General features: G+C 35.7%; 1 long non-coding RNA gene across 1 annotated transcript in view; it reads left to right on the plus strand.

The window, feature by feature from the left end:
* Positions 1–16936, plus strand: part of LOC138693068 (uncharacterized) — an 880072-nt gene that overhangs the window by 219155 nt on the left and 643981 nt on the right. Inside the window, exon 3 of the long non-coding RNA XR_011330218.1 lies at positions 14966–15019. This is a non-coding gene — a long non-coding RNA (uncharacterized lncRNA). The remainder of the gene's footprint in view (positions 1–14965; positions 15020–16936) is intronic.

Genomic DNA, 16936 nt, shown 5'->3' on the forward strand with positions numbered 1-16936 from the left:
CTGCAAATTTAAAGGACAAAATTAAAATTATTTCAATCATTTATCATCATAATACACTGTTTTCTTAAATTGACTGAGCATATTGGGAATTAAATCAATGGCTTTTCCAAGACACGCTATGAAATATTTCACATAAAACATTTTTTATCTCGAAAGGAAACAAAAGCTAGCAAAATTGTATTAAACTTTTCTGTTTAAAATATCTCAAAGAACAACCCCTTGGAATTAATGACATTACTTACTGTTCAACCTCTATATCAGAGGTCTCCAAAAAGCGTATCGTCATTCGTGCTCTCGATGCTGCCCGCCGAACACAGTGTGCCGTAAGGCTAGAGCAGGAAAGGGACTCATACCTCAACAGATGGAAGCGATCAGTGGGGGATCGTGGCAACGGTCTGCTTATGTTTACAAATAATAACATGAAAAGAGCCCCGTCTGTTGTTATAGACACAAGCCATTGCAAATTCCTCTTCTGTTCTATGGTGCCTTTCAGTGCCTGGAAAAGTTCTTCTCCAGTTGTATTTTGTAATTACTAGACATCGGATTTTTAGGCACTAAAAATTGCAGTTTTAGGCGCCTAAAATAAACTCAAAATTTGTAAAATTGGGCTCTATTTTAATGAAAATAGGCATTTTAGGCACATCAAGGTATCATACTTATTTCTTTCACTGAAATTTTTAGTTATACACTAAAATACGCACAAAAAAGTATGTTTAAACATTAAAAAAGAATACTATATTATATTTATAAACAGAGCTGCACAAATTTAATATATTGAAACTAATGAAATAATGATTATTGATGTCAAGATTACTCATTTTAAGTTATTGAAATTCAGTTCCATGCTCAGACTTTATTGTAATTATCTGCACAGTACACCACCAGATTTTTTTCTAAATTCTCCACAGTTAACCTTTGCCTTTTGTCACTGAGAATCATTTTGAAAGCAGAAAAACTTCTTTCAACCGAAACTGATGTGAGAGGCGCAAATTTTAAATTAGGTACAATAGAAACATCAATACTTACTGGAACATTTACACTTTCCCCCGATATCACTCTTGATACTTTTTCCAACAATGAAAATCCTACATTCTTACTTAATACGTTGTCCCACTTATTTTTAACTTTTTTCCCAGTTTCGCCCAAAGCAGAATGTATGTTCACTTGAGCTTCCTTTACTATTACTATTTGGCTACAAAGAGATTGTTTTTCACGTTCTAATTGCTCAATGCTTGCAGGCATGAAAGAAAAGTTTGATGTTATGTAGGCAATGTCGTTTTTCATTCGTGAGTCATTCAGACAATCTTTCACTGCTTTCACACACGCTGCACTATCAGTTTGAGGTAATTTATCAATAACTGTGACCACTTCTTTAAAATACTTAGAATAATACACCACTGACTGAATCCAGGTTCCCCATCGTGTAACAACCGGCTGAGGTGGGAGTGGGATATCTGGAAAGTTCTATCTGAATATTGAAATCCTGGATGGGGCTTTACAAAAACATTTTTTTTGTGTTAGAAATAAACGAATTGACAAGAGGAAATTCATTCCGGATTGTTTCAGAAACCCTGTGAAGGCCATGTGCTAGACAGGTTACATGCGTGAGGTTAGGATAAAATGTTTTAAGAAGTGGAGCTGCAGCAACCATGTATGAGGCAGCATCAGTACAAAACAACAGAACTTTAGAATCGTCTATATTACCTGAGTATAAAGACTGTAGGCCTTTATTTACAAAATAAGCAATGGCTTATTAACACATACGAGGTGTGGAATCGAAGGTCCATCAGGACTAAGTTTTCCTACTACCATATTTGCTATATACCTATTCATAGGATCTGAAGTTTCATCCACAGAGACCCATATGTAAGAATCACCTATATCCACCCGAATGGAAGCTAAAGTTTCATTGTATATTCTGTCTAAGTAATTTTTTCTTAGGGTCGACTCAGATGGGATATTTTGTTTGCAGTATTTTTGTAAAAACTGTCTTAAAACCGGATTTTCAATTGTATTCCAGGGAATGTTAGCAGCAACAAACGCTCTGGTTAAATCAGCATAGAAATTGCTGCTGAGATTGGATGAAGTATGCTGTGTTAGTAAAGTTTGTTGCAGTTGATTTTTCTGCTGAGCTTTAGCCTTATGAGCCGCTCCTTGCACATGCTGCTTTAGGTGGCACTTCTTTTCTTGCGAAATCTAAAAATGTAAAGTAAACTGAATTAAAATAAAATCCTAATTGTTGTATTGCCGTATTTCTATCACAAAGTTAGTGGGTTCGAACAATCAAAATTTTAATGACCTGCAAATACTTTAACTATCGGAATTTAAAAGGTTAAAGTGTAGTGGTCTTAAAAAGAATTATACCTCAGGATAGCTCAGTCAATGTATAAATATTATTATAGGCCTACTCATTAAAATTAATAGAATTTATATATTTCAACTATTGTTACATACCTGTTTGCTACAAATCTTGCAGAATATTATTTTTCCATCATAAGTGAATTCTGAATATTCTGTTAGCCATTGCCGGATCAATGTAGATTTTGCACTTATATTTTTCGGCATTATCGCGTTAAACTTCACAGGAAAACGTCCTACCGCTCAAAACTTCTCAACACAAATAAGGTGAGGGAAAGAGCAACTGTTAACGAGCATTCAAATGAACCGTTGTTATTGAGATTCAATTGGACAAAAATACAAAGTTCCACTTATTGTTGCATTTCCTGGTAGTGTTAACACTAGGAGGGCCATTCTTTTAAATATTTTGTAACGGTTTACCCTACTAATTCGCAGTTTTACGACTTTTCATAAATATTTCAAAAACACTCTTTCTCCAAAAATTGTGATTTTATGACACTCTGAAGGGCAGTACAGCTAATCGGTTTCAGACCGAAAACAGTCATTTTTATAGTATAGTATATCTTTGAATCGGTAGCAGCACATGTTGTGATTGTTGCCTGCTTCAAAACTAAGGTTGGTTCTTTGTCGGCATTTATGCCTCCAAACATGTTAAATTCGGTGTTGTGAGATTCAAAACATTTTGTTTCCTTTATCAATGGTTTCATGGCCGGTGTGAAGCAAACTTTCCACTTTTTAAATGCTTTAAATTTCGCAGTGAATGCATGTATAAATTATAAAAAGTAAGAGTAAAATGCGAAACTTTACAGTGAGTTAGGCATTTTTAGGCGAATATTAACAAATTAGGCTCTAATAACCGTTTTAGGGCATTTTAGGGCATTATAAAAATCTTTGAATACCTTTCAATTTCCATGAAACACAAATATTAATAATTATTTTTACTTTTCTCCTAAAGAAACAAAATAGGCATTTGCCCTAGAATCCGATGTCTGGTAATTACACCTAGAAGACATTCAGACACAGGAAAGTGTTCATTAACTCCTCGGATGAAAATGACAAGGTGAGCTTTGTCGTTTCCATCTGTGCTTTCGTCCAGTGCAAGTGAATAAGCTACAAATTGGTTAATTGTGGTTTCGACTTCAGATTCAATTACATTTAAAATCTTGAAATTCTTTCTCTGAACTCTAATTGGAAACAATTTAATTTTCTTAAACTTTAACTTTGTTCTGGACACAGTATTTTAGTAACGTCCTGTATGCACGATTTTACAAATGATGCTTCTGTAAAGGGCTTCATTGATTTTCTAATATTCCAAGCTAGAACATAGATAGCAAGAAGCTTTTTTTGTTTAAGACTGAGGACACGTGTGTGATTTTTGTTTGTATTTTATTGTTTTTTATTTATCAAAATATTTGTAGGCCTACGCATTTCACCTAAAATTAAATAAAAAACTATATGTTTGTCATGCGGAATTGAGTGTAAACGTATTGTAATATACTGATTATTATGTATAACCAACAGTTATACAGATAGCCCCAGAATAAATTATTTTCACATGTCCAACATGTCTGTAATTGTATGATATTCTTTGTGCAGAGTCGAGTAGTGTCGTCGCATGTTGAATTTTAACACACCCTTAAGAATTTTCGAACAAATTAAGCATTTCACATTCTTCCCACTAACTAAAAAAAAAGTCTCTTCCTATTCATCCTTGAATGTATTACGTCCATGATTAGAAGACATTGTGAAAATGTGGAACACTCCGACCAACACAGTGATAATGGCAGTCCGCCACTGCTCTTCGTTTGCGCATAAACATCGAGTACAGTACAGGTGGGGATGGGTGAGGCGGAACGCGCTCATTACGTATTGGCTTCGGTCCCGTTCAGGGGCTTACTCGGGAGTACGCTTTTGGAAACGGCTGCTCTATATCTATTGAGAAACACATCAATCATTTAAACATACAAACTAAAGAGAAAATAAAAGGAATAATTGCCATTGCTAGAAATGTTTGAACTTTAAAAGTTGAAAGAGCATTTACAAGCTAAATAAATATGTTTACTTTCACTGTACACTACATTACATGGATCAATGATGCGTTCTTAAACTAATTGAATAATCTAAACATGTATCTTGAGTCCATTTTTCGACACATTTATAATGGGGAATCTTTCTATGTAAATGTTTAAATGGAAAAGTAATCTCATCACAGTTTCTCACACTCGACATCGAGATATAAAGCGCAAACCAAATTGATCGTACATTTGATTATAATCCTGCAATTAAGATATGATATGTGCATGAAATATCTAACAACGTTGCTGGCAACGTCATCTCGAAGTCAGGGATGTCGGATTGAGCGAAATAACATCTACGAGCGTACACTTGGCTTTGCACCGTCACACGGAGGCGACACGCGGAGCGTAACTACAGTTTAATGTTTAATAACTATGTTACGGTAAGGACTAGGGTAGTAAAACCAAAAACTAAATTGTTCCGAAAATAAATAGGTTTAAGAATCTGTAAGTAGTTTTATTGTACATGTGACTACATTTATTACACGATTAATAAATTGGTATGTAAAATTTACTCTTTACTTACTGAGCTACTTATGGCTTTTAAGGAACCCGCTGTTTCATTGCCGCCCTCACATAAGCCCGCTATCAGTTCCTATCCAGTCCCTATCATCATATCCCACCTCCCTCAAATCCATTTTAGTATTATCCGCCCATCTACGTCTCGACCTCCCCAAAGGTCTTTTTCCCTCCGGCCTCCCAACTAACACTCTGTATGCATTTCTGGATTCGCCCATACGTGTTACATGCCCTGCCCATCTCAAACGTCTCTATTTAATGTTCCTAATTATGTCACATGAAGAATACAATGCGTGCAGTTCTGCGTTGTGTAACTTTCTCCATTCTCCTGTAACTTCATCTCTTTTAGCCCCAAATATTTTCCTAAGAACCTTATTCTCAAGCACCCTTAATCTCTGTTCCTCACTCAAAGTGAAACTCCAAGTTTCATAACCATACACAACAACAACCGGTAATATAACTGTTTTATAAATTCTAACTTTCAGATTTTTTGAGAGCTGACTAGATGGCAAAAGCTTCTCAACCGAATGATAACAAGCATTTCCCATATTTATTCTGCGTTTAATTTTCTCCCGAGAGATATCTGAATTTTGCCTCCTCTTCGAACGATAAATCTCCAATTTTTATATATCGATTTCATAGAATATTCTGGTCACGAGACGTAACCATATACTTGGTCTTTTCGGGGTTTACTTCCAAACCTATCGCTTTTCGTGCTTCGTGTAAAATTTACTCTTTACTATCACATTTTTTTTTTACCTTTTACTCTGTTATTTAATAAAATGTCTTAACATTATGTGAAATGCCTCCTGAGCCTCCTTACTCTTTCTGGGGGTGCTAGAGTTTTTATATAAAAAAGCAATATGTACCATTGTTGTGGCAATAAAGTATTATTATTATTATTATTATTATTATTATTATTATTATCACCTTATTCTATTGCCGAGGTCATGGAAAGCATGCCCCCCAAGTGCCTTTATGGCATGTTACGGGGATACCTTTATTATTATTATTATTATTATTATTATTTATATGTCTGCTTATCCCAAATTATAGAGGTTGATCGGAATTAAAGCGTATGAAATACGTAGAGAATCATCAGCTGTCTGGATCTGTATTCAGAATTTGTGTTATTAAAATAATAACATATGGTGTTTCTTCCTAATTAAATAGAATCAAGTACACCATAATTGAAATTATTTTCGAGTACCAACAAATAAAACAGTGATAACAGTTACTTGAGTTCCCAGTCTACCAGTATGCATTACTTGTGGTAATACATTAAAGCTCTTCATATTGAGTTTTCATTTTTTTAATCCTTTCAAACGATAAGCCGACATGCACCACACAGTGTTTCCGCTTATTGCTTAGGTACTCCCCCGCGCCGTGCCGATACAAATCCCACACTTTACTAGTCATCTAAGACTGCCGACAGTTTTCATCATTTTGTTACTGTGTTTCACATGGTTCCCACCAGTAGCTTTTCTCTTTATTTTATTTTTTTTGCCGAACTCATTTCATTGTGATGTCCTTGTGCCTAATGCTGACTTCGTTTATTTCCCTTTATCTGCTCACGGAAGAAGTCCTGCTCATAGAGGCCATTATTAAAAGAGAAAACAGAACATATTTTGTTGTCCTTTTGAGAACTCTCTGTGGACACTTTCCCACAAGCGGCTACCTTTGAATTTTACTACACACTTGTACATTGTTCGTGTTGTGATCTTGTAGTCTAGAAATTTTAAAAAGGTGAACTTACATAATTAACTTCAGTACGCAATATAGTTCCGAAGCGTTCAGTAAGAGTTTATAATCAGTGACTTTTAAAGTTAGTAAGATTCTGATTTAAAAATAAAAGTTGAAGAAGACCTTTGCAAAGCAAGTAGGACCAACTTGGATTTATTATCACAAATGTTGAAAATAAAAACTGCGGAAAATATACATTTTGTGTCTCGATAATTAAAAATACAGTAACTCGGCGTCTTCAAGCACAGTGAAGAGTATGTAATCTATTAATATACTTCAATGAAAATAATTTACACTATCACCTACTGTATTCAATAGGCTATATATCTTAACGAAGACATTGATGACTGGCTGAATATTTTAAACTATGATTTTATCTGAGATGAAACACCTGTAAATTGCCTACTTTTTGCAGACGACCAAGTGGTGATTGCAGATACAGAATACAACCTTCAAAGTACAGCTTATAAAATGAGTCAAATAACCAAAAGCTATAATTTAAAAATATCACACACTAAAACAAAAACAATGGCTCTCATAGGGACCCAGCATAAAAGGTCGAAAATAGTTATTGACCAAGTTAGTAATTTTAAATATTTAGGATGCAATATTTCTTATATGGAAAAAAGAGATATGGAAGAAAAGATGACTAGATTTCAAGGTATATGTGGAACAATTAGACGGAGCTTAGGAAAAAGAACAACGAAAGAAATAGTTAAAACTCTACAAAACAGCAGCCCTTCCAGTACTACTTTACGGAGTAGAGACATGGACCTTAACAGAAAGAGACAAAAGACGACTAGAAGCCTCAGAAATGAAATTCCTAAGATCAGTGGCGGGATATTCTTTATTACAACACAAGAGGAATGAAGAGATCAGAAAAGAATTAGGGATAGAGGGAATAACACAAAAGTTAACAAATCAACGTAATAGGTGGATGGAACATCTAGAACATCTGGAACCGAATTCCCAAGAAAGCTTTCCAGTATGCTCCAAGAGGAAGGAGAAGTGTTGGACGTCCTAGGTTTCGTTGGAGAGAACAATTCTAATGGGGACGGAACTGGCCTACCGGCTCAACTCGTGATGTTGTTGTTGTTGATGATTATGATTATGATGATGATGATGATACAAACATATACAGGGACATCATTTTATTTTTACTTCAAATTTTATTGGACCTGAGTTTTTGAATATACTTCACTCCCACCCCTTCTACTAACGAAGTTCCAACTGTCCTCCACACAGAACCAGGCCGCATATAGTAAACAGTACTGAGTTAGTGAGTATAGTACGTTCCAGAAATATGTTCGCGTTTTCCGGTGACGAAAACTTTCAATATCGAATCATATTTTCGCACAGGTACTGTCGTTCTTTTGCCTACGTCGCATCCCGATTTCCCCCACCTGCTTCTGCTCGCTCCACTGTAAAGACTAGTGGCTGGGCTTTCTTAGCTCTTTTCTGAAAACATTAATTTCTGTTAGGAATTAATTGGACGTCTACGTAATATTATGAAACTGTTTAAAATAACTTAAATAAAAGGGCCTTGTTAAGTAATTAACTATCACGTGATTCCCCTCCCCCTTCTACGATCCTGCGACATAACCACTTGGACGGACAGTAGATAGCATGTCTGAGTAATTTTATCTGTGCGGGTCGGGCAGAAGTAAAGACTGAATTTACAGTACGTAAGGTACTCATTTATAGAGTAGGTACAGAATTATTTCAGCATGAGTTACTAAGTATGAAGGACGAAACTGGTAATTAGAATTAGATGCAATAGTCTATAGTGCGATAATAGGCACAAAATAACTGAAGCCTGTATCGAAATGAACGGCCACCATTTTCAAGAATGTGTTTAAATATCCATATTATGATTATTTTTCATTTTAACTTCACTCTCTATATTGTACGCTAATGTGCTGTAGACAGTATAATATACACTGCATAATGAATACGGTCGCATGGATAACTCAGTTCGTGAGTAAAAACAATTACTGTTAATACTGTACTGTATTTTGATTAAACAAAACCTAATGAAAATTATCACACTCAAAATCGCGATATTTCCTACTTTACGTAAATGGATGAACTACTTTTCTTCCCTCCTATACCTAGTAAAGTGATTTGTTTGTATTTTACGCCAGTGTCATCGAACTCCAGTCGTGGAAGGAGGTAGCAAACGGTGTTTCCGAGTCTCAATCATTTATCCAAAGGTATAGCCAGGTTAATATTAAAAATGTTAGTAAAAATAAAATGATGACCCGATACTTACTATCCCCTGTCATTCTCTTACTACGCCTGGTATAAAAATATCCTCACTGTTTCTATTTTTCGCTTACTGTATCCGAGACAAATATAATCATATATACTAGAATCTCTCAGATCCTCACAAGATATCCAGTTACGAGCGTGTTTCACCTGCGTCCATTTTTCTCTGCGAGGTGTATAATACGTCTCGAAATCCCACAAGAATTAGACTAATGCTAGTTCAACATGATGCACACCAATTTACATTGATTGACTTTTTACTATCCATCTGTTAGTGTATATTCGTTTTTGTTCTCTTGAATAGATCCCCTGCGGTCTGGCTTCGTGAATTCTTTTGACACTTACGAGATTTGAACATGATCTGTTCCCTCCACCTGCGATTGTGTGGCGTGTTATATCCGAGCTTTATAAAACGTTCGTCTGCTCCACTGGGTCCTGTCTGGCTGCAGCTGGGGAAATAGATTATGCAACACTGTCAAATCCAATTTAAATATTAATATGGTGGAATGGGCACCATGGTGGTGGTATTGATCCCTATCGTTGTCAGCAATATTGGAGGAACCCCGCTGTGTTGTTCTTTTTAATTACTGTTGTGTTTAAACAGTGAAACACATTTTAAATTGTGTTATTTATGATTCTTCTTTTTTTTTACTTATAAGCTACAAATCCATATATTATCCCTAATAATCTGCGTCGAGTTTTTATATCGTCGTATTTGATTAATGCATCATTCGTTGTGACAAATACTAAATATTTGTTCGTGTATTACATTGTGATGTTTGCAGCTAAATTCACGAGCGTTCTTCGTAATGAGATAGTTGCGGAGTACTTGCACTTTCCACACAGTGGCCCATTTGTATGTATTAATTTTTACATTCAGATGCATTCACATGAAAATTATAAAATATTCCGTTTCAATTACGGGAAAAGTCGAATGACAATAGATGACGATGGTTGGTGATGATGAAAGTTTCCAAATGAATATCAAGGTTTTTATTGTTAAGACCGTCAGACTTATCAAATTACGAGTGTGATAAACACAAAATATGCCTTGTTTTTAATAATAGATTAACGTTTTCGGTTCCACTGAACCATCATCAAATCATTAATAAACCTACAGATAACTTATATTATAAACAAACAGTGAAGACATAGGTCTTAAAATATGTGAAGTAGATATGAGTATATAGGAAAGTCCAGGTTAACACAGAGGGTTTGGAATTTAACGGGTTACATCAGCTGCTTGTCTATGCGGATCACGTGAATATGTTAGGAGAAAATCCACAAACGATTAGGGAAAACACGGGAATTTTACTTGAAGCAAATAAAGAGATAGGTTTGGAAAAAGACAAAGTATATGATTATGTCTCGTGACGAGAATATTGTACGAAATGAAAATATAAAAATTGGAAATTTATCCTTTGAAGAGATGGAAAAATTCAAATACCTGGGAGCAACAGTAACAAATAAATGCCTGTTATTATTCGGTTGAGAAGCTTTTATCATTCAGTCTGCTGTCAAAAAATCTGAAAGTTAGAATTTATAAAACAGTTATATTACCTGTTGTTCTTTATGGTTGTGAAACTTGGACTCTCACTTTGAGAGAGGAACATAGGTTAAAGGTGTTTGAGAATAAGGTTCTTAGGAAAATATTTGGGGCTAAGAGGGATGAAGTTACAGAAGAATGGAGAAAGTTACACAGCACAGTACTGCACTTACTGTATTCTTCACCAGGCATAATTAGGAACATTAAATCCAGACGTTTGAGATGGGCAGGGCATGTAACACGTATGGGCGAATCCAGAAGTGCATATAGAGTGTTAGTTGGGAGGCCGGAGGGAAAAAGACCTTTGGGGAGGCCAAGACGTAGATGGGAGGATAATATTAAAATGGATTTGAGGGAGGTGGGATATGATGATAGAGACTGGATTGGTCTTGCTCAGGATAGAGACTTATGGCGGGCTTATGTGAGGGCGGCAATGAACCTCCGGGTTCCTTAAAACCAGTAAGTAAGTATGTAAGTAAGTAAGATCTGAGTATATAATATAATACAATGGTATAGGTCTTGCAAGCAGGGATTACCGACGATATGAATGCGAACGAAATAATTCGATAAGAAAGAGCGAGCGACAGGAAAGGTCGCGAGATTAACTTGAATGATATTCAAGAGTACAGTCGGAAGAGAAATGACATCGATATAATCAGTCTTGCATTGTGATAGTTACATTACGGTTTTAGTTTCAGTTCCACTGCATGTGGATATGTGTCTTCTTCCAAGTGCGTTTATTTTATTATGTAGTGATGGAGCGTTCCCCTCGTAGAGTATCATTATTTTATTCGTAACAATTTGAGAGAATACAAAGAGAGCAAGGGGAAAATAAGGATAACAAGTTGAATAGAAGGATAACAATGAGGAGAAATGGAGAAGTATAATGTAAGGAGAACAAGGGGAATACCAGGAGAAGAAGGGGGTTCCATTTTTATTGTAGAGTCAATATCCATGAGGAGAAATACGAAGTCTTTCATCAGAACTTTAGGATCGATTTTAAGTTGATTGCCATTTTGTATTTTTGGTTTAAAATAACATTGTTGATTAATTATTTACGTAAAAGTATTGTATTTTATGTGCATTATTTTGGAATAAATTGACTCAAAAATGAGTCTGTATAAAAATAAAATTCTTCCAGCAGTTTAGGAGCAATCGCCGTACACACACGGATCGGAGACAGAAAGATGGTAAGCCCAAGACCGCTGTTTCGGGTTAGGTACCCTATATCCGCGAAAATATCGAAGTCGATGTTTCGTAGCATTGCAATATAGCTTACTTTCTACTTTCTAATGAGAAAACAACATGGTAGAACAAGTATTATGCGAATAAAATCTTTGTCAAAATTTGCTGTGCAAACAATTAAAGAAGCTCTTTATCTGTAGATTAGTGAAGGGCACCGAAAATGATGACGAAGTCAAAATAAAATGACAGTGCATCCATTCCGCTCCCAATCGCGCAAGATTTCCAGCCTCCTCGAGCTGCTCGGCAGACCGGACCTGTGCAGCCTCCAGCCGTGTGTGTGACTGATTCCTTTTAAATAATTCTTAATCACGTGACTCTGTAGGCGTCTCGAGGTCGTTGCCGCGTGGAGCCTTGAATCTTTGATTTTTTATCAGCCAGTAATTGAATCGGAAAAACAAGAAGCTGCTGCCGTCAAGGTTTCGAACCAAGTGTATCTAGGACAAGCAGATTAACAAGCTGAGATGAATGGAGAGTGGAATACGATACTCTTTTAGTTGATTGGAGAATGAGGATATCTTTTGTGTTAGTATTTTTTTAAATTAAAATCAATATATATCTTCCATACGGATATAATAGGCCTACACGGTGTTCTAAATGGGAGAGAAAGCAATTGTGGGTTATTCAGCAAAGGTGCAGCTACCTTCAAACTTTTCCATCTCTGGTAAAGTACATAAGAACTCGAAACTTTTCGAAGCCGAATTCACCTTCTCTCTAAGTCTAAGTGAACAAAATGGTAGGAAGGGTGTCCCAGTTTTTGTAGCTGATGACATAGGCTGAGATACTGGTATTTACCACAACCCCAACGAATAGGATACCCTTTTAATTTTTTTATTCACCTGAAGAATAAGATATATAAAAACTTTCAAGCGTAGTGTAATTGTATATACTGCACCAGCAATGGGAAAATTTCTAGCTACATTTCTCATAAATACACTTTGCATATCTTTTTCTATTTCTGGCATGGCAATTAAGGCGTTGTACTGCAAGTCAGTAGGTCGTAGTTTCGATTCTCGATGGGGTCACGGATTTTCCCTATTAATCTAATCTCTCCGGCTTCATTCAGCTTCTAACAGAAAGGATTACCAGGGTTATTTTCTTGGAGATAGAGACGTCAGACTGACATCCCTACCCCTACCCATTGCAGATTGTTTCTTGAGGTGGGAGCAAGAGGGCTATATATAAGCCCTCTTGGGTGGGAGCCTTAACAGCCCTCCACCCTAAGGACCTTTGGGGGTTTATAATGGGATAGCTTAGGTTTGCTGTAAAGCAAGTATTGTGATCCTACAGGAAGTTGATTTTGAAATATTTAGTAAAATATGCGTTTAACACCACTGATACTAGGAACCCTACTTTCTGCTAATAGCGATATCGGCTAAATTTCTTGTAATACTTGTAGTGTTTTCTTCTGTGGATGAAAGAGTTGTAAGCGAGATATCGCGAAATGATTAAATTGGCTCGAAATTAAAATTTATGGAGAAATATGGCTAAATAAGAACGAAATGACCGAGCAAGGTGGCTCAGACAGAAAAGTTTGAAACTAGCCTACGTAAGATCCCGGGTTCAAAACCCATGACCGGCCAACCTGACTGGGGTTTTACACGATTTCCCTCAATTACAGAGGCAAATGGCGGATTGGAAATTTACATAACATGATTCATCACCGCCTTGATCACCAATATCATAAAAATTAAAAAAAGAACAAAAAAATCTAAGTCACTCGTATGAATACAAATTGCTTACAAATTCTTAGTAATTGAATCAGTCATTTAAGAAAGGGTCCAATTCCATTTTTTTTCCACAATTGAGTTTTCTACGTCTGTATGTTCCTAGGCGGTAGACCCATGTATTCAGTATGAAATGAGTCAATTCCGCAATATGATATTGGAGAATCAAGGTGTCTCGTATATCGTTCATTTTAGAAATGGCTCAATTCCTGGAGTGGAGACCTTTCTAAACTGAACTCATCTGACATTTTGTGACAGCATTCAGGAACTTCTTTTATCTGACAGTAATGAATATAATAAACAGAGATTATGTTCAAGCAAAGCAAAGCAAAGTAATGCAATGCAATGCAATGCAATGCAAAATAGAGTCAGTTACAGAAGTGTGTTTCTTCAGGCAGAAAACGACCCTCGATTCAAAGTCGGGAAGATGTGTGAGATGTTTAAGGAGAAGTATTCCTATACTACTGTTAAATACAAGTACTGTCTAAATTATTTTCATGACAATTTTAACCTGACTTTTGGAGGTCATGATTTATCAACGTAGAGCCCAGAAGTTCTTCATATGCATGAAACAGAGAAAAGAAAGATACCTGGAAAGTAACAGTGTCTTATCATGTGCTTTGATTTCATGTAAAATTAGGCTCTTCCACGCATCTCTGTGCAAGTTGATTTTGCCTTAGACAACTTTGAGTTAATTTATTCAACAGTCGGTCTGGTAGCACAGTCAGTATAGCGCTGACCTTCTGTGCTCGAGGTTGCGGGTTCGATCCCAGCCCAGGACGATGGCAATAAAGTGTGTTTAAATGCGACTCGCTCATATCAGTAAATTTACTAGCATGTAAAAGAACTGCGAGACAAAATTTCGGAACACCGGCGATGCTGATATAACTTCGGCAGTTGCGAGCGTCGTTAAATAAACCATAATTTATTTTTTTTATGTATTCAACATTCACAAAATGTTTTTTCACTCTACTGAAAATTTCACTTTTTTGTCATTGAGCTTTTTCTTAAATGACTGATTCAGTTATCTTAATTGTATATTTTGTTTTGTTTTATGAAAAATGGTGTCAATAACTGATATCATTTACTCAGAATGAGTCGGGAGTTGCGCAGTTTGCCATTGGTCCAAACTATTAATTCAAATCCTGGTTGGGATAAGTTACCTGGTTGAGATTTATCCGGGGTTTTCCCTCAACTCATTAAGAGCGAATGCTAGGTAACTTTCGGCCCTGGACTCATTTCACTGGCATTATCACCTTCATCTCATTCAGACGCTAGATAACCTTGAGCAGTTGTTAAAGCGCTCTAAAATAACCTGTTAAAAAGTTCGACATTGCTATTCTGAATCACCCAGTATACGTGTGCAGAATTGATCTCCCCATCATCCATCCAGTTGCCCTTGCTGTACACTAAAGCGTTGCATTCTTGACGCTTCTCCTGCTTTGACGTGACACTGTGTAATTGTTTAATTTATTTCGTTGTTACAGGTGAGATACCTTTCGCAGTCTAATTACTTGCTGTGAGGTGACGTCATCGCGCAGGTAAGCCATTGGGATGTTTACAATTTCTGTCTATTGGAATTCAAGTGCTGCAAAAGTACCTGCAGAATAAATTTAATGGCTAGAAGGACTGGAGCAAATTAAAATTGCAGTTCTAGGCGTGATTTATGGTGCACATTTTCGTGCTTATACACAAATTTCCCTGCAATTCTCATCCGCTGTGTTTTATCGTTCTTGTTTCACTGATTCTGAATGTTCTGTGCGCAGTTTACCCGGTTTTTTGTTGGTGGGGCGTATATTCGCTTTTTTTTTCATCGGTATATCACTGCAAAACTTTCGTGCCACGTCAGTGTTTTATGCGTCTTTATGCCAACGGATGTGAGGTACTACGTAATATACATATTTGTTTAATAATTTTAGAAGGCGTTCATTGTAACTAAAATATTATACATTTCTTATGTTGCTTACGAATTACAATTGTACAGTAAATTGGTTTCGCACATATTGAAATATTGATATCAAAAGATTTGTACGATTCCACTCCTTTCATTACAAAGAGAAGTACACAGACCACCGGCGTGGTGTAGGGTTAGCGAGACACCTAGTAGACCTAATTCGAAGCTGCGTTCGGGCGTGGATTCGAATGTAACTTAAATATATTATGTACATAGTTGAGATTTTTCCCAACTATAAGGCGAATGATAGTATCTAGAATAATAGCAGGTCGTGTAGATCTATTAAAATCGCCAATGGAAGGAACGCCCTTTCAAAATGTCAGAATTGCAGTTAAGAATAAACCAACATAAAAAAAATTGAAACATATCTCTTCTACATGCTGATCAACCCACAGGAAGCTAAATAATGATAATAGCATATAAATGATAACTTGAATATTATTTATAACGCTAAATAACTATAACAGAATATAAATGATGACTTGAATATTATTTATATCCCTAAAGAATGATAACAGAATATAAATGATAACTTGAATATTATTTATATTGCTAAAGAACAATGGCAGAATACAAATGATAACTTGAATATTATTTATGACGTTAAAGAACAATAACAGAATATAAATGATATCTTGAATATTATTTATATTGCTAAAGAACGATAACAATATAAATGATAACTTGAATATTATTTATATCGCTAAAGAACGATAGCAGATTACAAATGATAACTTGAATATTAATTATATTGCTAAAGAATGATGACAAAATAAAATGAAAACTTGAACAAGGCTCGAACTCGCAACCTTTGAACCATGAAGCAAGCGCTCTACCGCTACTGTACGAGACGCAGATATCGAATGACTCCATAGTTCCGAAACTGCTTGTACAAGCGCGAACATCGTGTAACATCACCTTGATCCGAAGTGGACTTAGAAAATATTCGTTGTTCACGAGTGCGGCCACTTTTTTTTTTCTGACAGCTGTACAATGAATTGGTGAAACGTGAAAGGAACTATATATATACTTTGTATAGTTTTCTGTAAATTGAAGAAAATGTGTTGGAAGGTTAAATTTGTTATGTTCACGTTTATTTTATTTTTCAGACTAGTAAAGAATGAGTCATTGGTGATATAAATTATAATTTTGTGTTTTACTGTAGTTAGAGAAATAAATTAATGTATTGTAGTTAGTTTCTTTCAGTTCTACATGAAAGTACCAGACAATAAATTGGCACTTCAGATTACTTTATTGTTATTATTGCAAACATAAATTTAAATTGCAACCTCTGAAATAATAATTTGTCAGAGTACAGATAATGAAGTTTTAACTGAGAAAGAACCTATGTTATAATAAATCTCTTTACAGATATCTCGTGGAACTGCATGCATTTTGTTATAACCTTTGCTGTCTTTTGGACAACAGTCTTCTTCTTCTTCTTCTTCTTCTTCTTCTTCTTCTTCTTCTTCTTCTATGGCACCACTGCCCGCAATCCAGCCTT

This window comes from Periplaneta americana, chromosome 17 (genome assembly GCF_040183065.1).
Source record: "Periplaneta americana isolate PAMFEO1 chromosome 17, P.americana_PAMFEO1_priV1, whole genome shotgun sequence".
In the NCBI taxonomy this organism is placed as follows: Eukaryota; Metazoa; Arthropoda; class Insecta; order Blattodea; family Blattidae; genus Periplaneta; species Periplaneta americana.